This window comes from Hydra viridissima, unplaced genomic scaffold, assembly GCF_058129835.1.
Source record: "Hydra viridissima isolate aposymbiotic clone 2 unplaced genomic scaffold, HvirCarnegie_v1 scaffold_4, whole genome shotgun sequence".
In the NCBI taxonomy this organism is placed as follows: Eukaryota; Metazoa; Cnidaria; class Hydrozoa; order Anthoathecata; family Hydridae; genus Hydra; species Hydra viridissima.
Genome location: NW_028324303.1, coordinates 7,060,001 through 7,066,916, shown reverse-complemented (window position 1 = coordinate 7,066,916; position 6,916 = coordinate 7,060,001).

Genomic DNA, 6,916 nt, shown 5'->3' with positions numbered 1-6,916 from the left:
TAAACTTGAAATCATTTTACGTCAAGTTTTTTCTTAGTATAAATAATGCAATATCATTTTATTATTTAGGTTTTTAAAACTATCAGTAGTTTCTTATAACTTTTCTTCAGGAAAACGAAAATAGAGAAGAATAAAAACAAACCTTAAACGGCATGGGAATATTCAATTCTACAAGAAAAAATCTGTTTTTTCATATTTGATTTCCGAATTGAGAGGAAAACATTTACGTACTGACGTATATTATAATTTGAAAAGTTGTGGAGATAACAACTGCTTAATGAATACAAAAAATACCAAACTAAAAAAATGACAATGGAGGTAAAAATAACAACGTTCACAGCAACACCTTTGAAACAGCAATGTCACAATACAAAAAAACACCCTTGAAACAGCTACGCCACTATACAAAAAAAGAGAAACAAATCCTCGGTGAAATTTAAGAGAACATCAACTCACGAAAAACCATCGACAGAATCTTTAACAGATTCAAATGACAAATTGTAAAAATTCTATAGCAGAATGATCTTTTGGAAAGTCGCTTGTGTCAAATTGCTTTCAACATCATCAGCAATGTCCTTATAAAAATCTTCCGTTTCGATTTTGTAAAAGAGCGAGTCGGTGTCAGTCATTAACAATTTTGCGCGATCGCCGTATTTAGGCTTCATGTAGTCATAGTGGTGTTCAAACATCAAAATCTTGCTGATATCGAGGATGCACATTCCTAAAAAAACAGGTTTGTTGTAAATCAACTTTTTTTTCTTCATGTGAACAGCAATTAAGTTTTCATCAAAAATGGTGAAGCTTTTGAATTGAGGTTTTTTGGATAATTTTAGAGCTTCTTTTTTTGTGGAAATGAGTTTAATATCCACGTGATTTTCGATGTTTTCCATGGTTTTTCCAAAGACGGAGTTGTTCATGAGTTTGAGAAATTCCTTATCAGATTCGCAGGTAGCATCTGTTCTTTTATCGGTGTTGAAATCGATGTATGTTTTCATCCAAGGTTCTTCTCTAAAGGTGAAACCTCGATGAATTTTGGTGATGACTAATCCCATTCGTTCATAGAGTTTTAGGTTTTCATGATAGACGACGTATTTCTCTTTGTTGTTTAAATTAGGAACCAGCTTTTCCACTTTCCCAATGAGCATTCTTTCAGGAGCCAAAGGGTAATCGTTGTGTTTGTCGTGAAGGTGATTGGGGTAATCTAAATTGACTTCAAGAATGCATGGCATGGATTTCCAATGAGCGAGTTCGTCTTCAGTCATCCAACTGAATCCTCCAACGGGATGAGGTTTGCTCATGGCCCATCCATAAAGATTATTGGCGTCTAAGTACTGAATGAATTTCGATGGTTGTGAAGGATCATAGTTGTCCATGTATTTGTTATTGGCAGTTCCAAGTCGGTTAGAGATCATGCAAATTCCACCGCGTATTCCTTTTTGAGTCATGCGTAACATATCAGGATCGCTAAAAAGTTCTATTTTAGCTTTAGTCTTTTTATAACAAGCCTCCATACCGAGTCCAGGGCAGTTGTAATACCAGGCGGGATCTTGATCGTAATGTTTCATGCAAACGTCTCTAAAATTTTCAATAACATCGGCAAGTATCAGCACGTCAGGCTTGTTGTACAGCTCATGGTAATCTTTAAACGTTTTGCATCCAAATTCTTTATAAACTTTTTGAGCATGCGCGTAGTCTTTATCTTCTATTTCAGTGTCGTCCAGTTTGGAGTAGAATGCTTCGATAGGAGGTAATTGCGTTTCGGAAAACTTTTTAATGGAGTCCACCCATTCGTAAGGGTAAACACCTTTTTTTCTTACTAAGTCAAACTGTTTCTTTTCGGGATAATATTCAGCCACGTTTTTACACTGATCATCGTTTAGATTTTTAGCTAGTTTATCTAACTTGAAGGGTAAGAATTTGTTGCTATCAATAAACCTCATTTCTTTCCACACTTTTTTTGGTTTTCCAGTTTCCTTATCAATAAAGTCTCTCACTTTGATGCTTTTTGAGAAGCTGATGTATTTTTCTTCATTGTTGGGTATGCAATTGAGTTTCCCGCCTAATTTCTTGATGAACAAATGGCTGTCGTAACCAGACAAATTGTGCAAAAAGATGCGTATGAATTTTGGAACTTGATATTTTTTATTGCAATCATCGTGAGCAGCTCCACGGTACTTTCCAGTCAAATGACAGTGATCGCACACTTTATCACCGTTAAGATCTTTTTTGCAAATGTGGCATTCAGTTGCATCTTTAAAATTCTTTTCATCTTCATCAGTCATCCCTTTCTTTTTCTCCCAGTAATGTTGTAGTAAATCGCTATCTTTCCAAATTTTTGTAAGGTCTGCTTCAAGTATGTTTATTAACTTTTGTGCCACGTCGTCATCATCGCTTTCTGCTGTGTATGTGACAGGTTTTTCTTTATAAATGGTTTCGTCGAAGCATTTGATAAAATAGCAAAAGGAGCTTGGAAGATGCTTTTGGTATTGTTTGGTGTAAGATTGTTTAGAGTCAGGGGTGCAAGTGTTGATAGGTTTGATGAAACTTTCAAAGTCGGCAATGACCACAAACGGAACTCTCATGGACATGTTGTAGTTTTTAAACTGAACGGTTGTTCCTTCTTTAGGAAGTTCAATTCGGATCGAGATGTGTTTATAGCAGTCGACTTGATGTTTTTGAAGCTTTTCTTCTTGGTCATAAGCTTGCATACAGTTTCTGCAAATATGTTGTTTTCTTTTTCCTTTTGTTACTGAATAACCAACCAGTCGACCTAAGCTTTTAATTACGCAGTGGCTAGTGTCTTTGTTTGAAATGAGCAGCAAATCAACATTATGCTTTCGATCTAAAATTTTGGATATTCGTAAAGGATGAATTATTTTTTCTTCGTACCCAAAGACGTTGATGCTAATATCTGGATTATTTATTCAAATTTGTTTATACCTTGAGTAAGAGAAACAGGAAATTCAATTCCATTCCAATTCAACTCTTCTGATTTTAGAATCAAGTCTTCATCAATTCTTTCGTTGTCTCTATTTTTTAGGTTCAGCGCTCTGGTGACACTCCACATAAAGCATTTATTATCATCGTTTTTCATGTTGATGATAGCCTTTTTGCTTTTTAACTTGGGAGGTAGCTCCATGTAGGAAGAACCGCTGAAAGGTACCCAATCGATCATGTTAACTTCTACTTTTAAAGTTTTGTTAACTCTCCAATTGGATCCTTCCTTGTTGTAATTGGACATGTTTTCAAGAATTCTTTCTTTCCATGTTTCTAAGCTTTCTCTTTTGTCTGTTGATTCGATAATAATTTCATATATAGACGGGAAGACCACAGTGCGAAGATTTTCTTCTCCAGTAGCAATATTTATACGCGTCATTTCGCAGATTAAAACAAGGTTCGTTTTTGTGTTTTTTTTAATGACTTTGATCGCGGCCTCATTAACCATGTTTAAAAAGGCGTCAGGGTCTTCATATCGAACAGAGAGGGTGTAAGAAAATTGCTCAGTGACGTGATTTACCGCATGATTAGTCAATACAAACTTTATCTTAACAGGTTTTGGAGCACCAAATACAACGTCTTTGAGAGACTTTATCATTTCTTCCACTCCATTTCTCACGCTGCTCACTGCATTCTTCACTGTAGTTGGAACGTATGGATCAACGAGAGCATTTATTTTGTTAAAACCGTTGTAGACAGACGTTGCAATTCTTGATAGCAATCCAGGTCTTGGTGCGGGAACCGGTCTAGGTGCAATAACGTTTGTTGAATCGGTAACTGGTGTGTTAAGGATGGATGGTTCAGCTCTTGTTACCCGATTTTGCAATTAATGAAATCCGAATGAAATTAAGTCATTGGAAACAGGTCTTGGTGCAGGCACAGGCCTTTCACGACCTGTCGGTTTTGGAGCAGGTGTTACATCAGGTCCAACAACAAACCGTACTTTTGCAGGTTTCACAGAAACTTTAACAGGTGGTCGAACAAACCTAACTACGGTATCATTAACAGGCAAAGGCCTTGCCTCAGTCGTCCGTCTACGAGCTGCAGGACCATACCCAATGATGGGTTTTGTATTTTTTATAGCTTCAATAAGCTCGGCTTTTCTCATTTTTGAGATGCCTTTGACGGCTCGGTCTTTAGCCATCACTTTTAATTCTTTCATATTCATTCTATCCATTTTGTATAAGGGAAAAAAAATTATTTAACTCATTTTCAATTTTTAAAAAATTTCAGCAAAAAGAAATTTAAATTTTTAGCAAATTTAAATTTCATGTCATTATCACTTCTATTTGATAACCGTGTCTATTGTCAAAGTATTTCCAGTAGTGACCCGTTTCTTTTCTTAATTTGTAATGAGAATCATATTCAGTCACTTTCCCCGTTTCAACATGACTACTGTAAAATGCCGGTTCTAGCGCATGAACCAGTTTCCTATACGTGTTTGATTTTGAGGAATCGTTGCATGTGGGTGTTGAGAGTTATGTGAGCAAGGTGTTTAAAACGGTTAAAATGGGTAGCGAGTTGACTTTGTCGATTTTGAATGCGGGAAGTTTAGAAATTGCCGTGAGATCTTTAGACCAGTTTGCGTATAATATTAAGGTGGCGACGGAAAGCGTTCAAAACGTGAGTTTGAGTGAGCGTTATTCTTTTTTGTCAAAGAGAAGAGTTTCGGCTAGTAGGTTTAGTGAAATGTGTAAGATGATAAAGCCGACATCGGAGTTTAGAGTGTTTTTAGAGAAAGGGATGTTGATATTTTCAATGGAGACAAGCGGTGTTTTTAGTGAGAGTTTTAAGTTTGGAGAAGAGAGTGATGATATGAAATTTGATTTGGTGCGTAAGTCTGATCAGTTGTATCGGGTTTCAAAAATCGTTTCTTTTTCGAGCGTGTTGGATGTGTATGTGGGAGAGACGTTAATGATTTCGTCAACAGGAGAAATAGGAATGATAAAAGTGTATTTTCTTGTTGGATAAAAAATGTTCATTCATGGAAATTCTTTTAGTTTCTTTGAAGTCGCTTAGTTTCTTCGAAACCGTGGAAATTCTTAGAATTTTTAGTTTCTTTGAAACCGTGGAAATCACAAGTGATTTTTACAAAATGGATCCAAGAATGGGTATGCTATTGAAGGGTGAATTGGGACCGAGCAGTAGGCCAAGACCGGAGAATTGTTCTTCTTCTCCAGAGCCAATACGATCGTATGCTTTTTTATTTTTAATGTAGAGTCCATCGCCTTGAGTGTTTCCATCCCAATGGTTTAGGTATATACCTGATCCTAATCTGGATATTTTTAGTCCTTTTCCATCTTTTTTTAAGTAAACGATTCCGCGTCCAGCGAATTTGTCGACCATGGCAGAACCGGCAGAGCCTCCAACACCAGAGAGTAGTCCAGTGGCAAGAGCAGGAACGACTTTTGTAGCGATGGTACTTCCGATCATTCCTAATAAAGGTAAAAGGGCACCGATGAATCCTCCTTCTACTTTTGCGTTGTGCATAAGTTGTTTTTTGCTGAGTTTAAGCGTGACACCTTTTCCGTGGTCGTATGCTTTTGCAATTTTGTTGAGTTGGGTTTTAGTGACAGCGAGAATATGTTCACCGTTCAAGTCTTGATGAGTAAGTTTTATGCTGGTTGCAATTTTATCATGTAACGCTTTTTTAACTTTGTCAGCTTGTCCTTTCGAAATGTTGAGCTTAATCTTTTGGTACATTTTTAATAGAGTAGGAAATTATTTTTTTACCGACTGAAAGCGCTTCCGGAGAAAAGATCGTGTAGAGTGGATGAGATTTTTTCTCTGATGTGGTATCTGACAATGATGTCTTCTCCTCTAAAATCGATCAAATGATCATCTTGATCAACGATTTGTGTTTCCATTCTTGAAATTTTGCTGACAACGATGGGAAGGTAAATCACGTGAAAAGGTTTTTCAACAATTTTGGTTCCGGGTTCAACTTGTGGGTAAAAGGAGTAAATGCCGTTTGTTGTTCTTCCGTCTAAATAAGACGAGCCGATAATGTCGTTGGTGACTCGGATCACTGCAGTTTCTTCAATTCTCACGATGTTTTCAGACTCGTAGGTGTCGATGACGCTTGTGACTTTATTAGGGTCAACAGGGTCTTCTTTTTTTTCGACGTAGGTGTATTCGTTTCTATCGAATCCGAGGAGCAATCCTATGCTGTTATTGACGTTGAAATCAACCCAGTATCTTGTCTTTGCTGTAGGCTTTCCAAATTTTAATACGGCTTTTAACGAAGACTCGTTTGCTGTAATGGTGACTCCGTCTACTCTGTACAAGCTTCCTGTTTGTTTTTGCATTTCATTTTGAAGATATTCGTTGAGCTGGTTGATTTCGTAGGATCCTTCTTGAATGTAGATGGTGTAACTGTTCGATCCAGCGTTTGGGCTGTATCTGAAAACGTTATTTTTAGAGGTGATGTTGGGGTAGCTTCGATAGGTTTCGAGTCCTACAAGAGCCATTTCGTACTGTTTGTTTAAATCCAGCTCGATGGGTCTTTCAAAGTATGTTTTGATGGAGCTGTTTGATACGGTGGGAAGATCTTTTTTAGATTTGGCAAGCAAATAAAATCCAGACATGTTTTTTATACGTTTGGAAAATAAAAATCGTCAAACCCTCTTCGGTATTTTCCATGATCTTTTTCAGAGGAGAGATCAATGACGGCAAATCCACGATGTTTAGACCAGCAATCTCTACAAAACTTTCTAAATTCTTTTATGTTCATATCACATGAGGCGTGTCTTTTATAAATTTCAACAACAGTTCCATCGTCTTGAGGAAATAGACAAATAAAATTGGAATTGGTTCTAATAGCATGTCCGTCAAGATCGAAAAAATTTTGAGCGAGATAAAAGCAGTCTGCGTTAGAGTGCCTTCCGTGCGTGTAGTATTTTTCGCAGGTGTTTTGTTT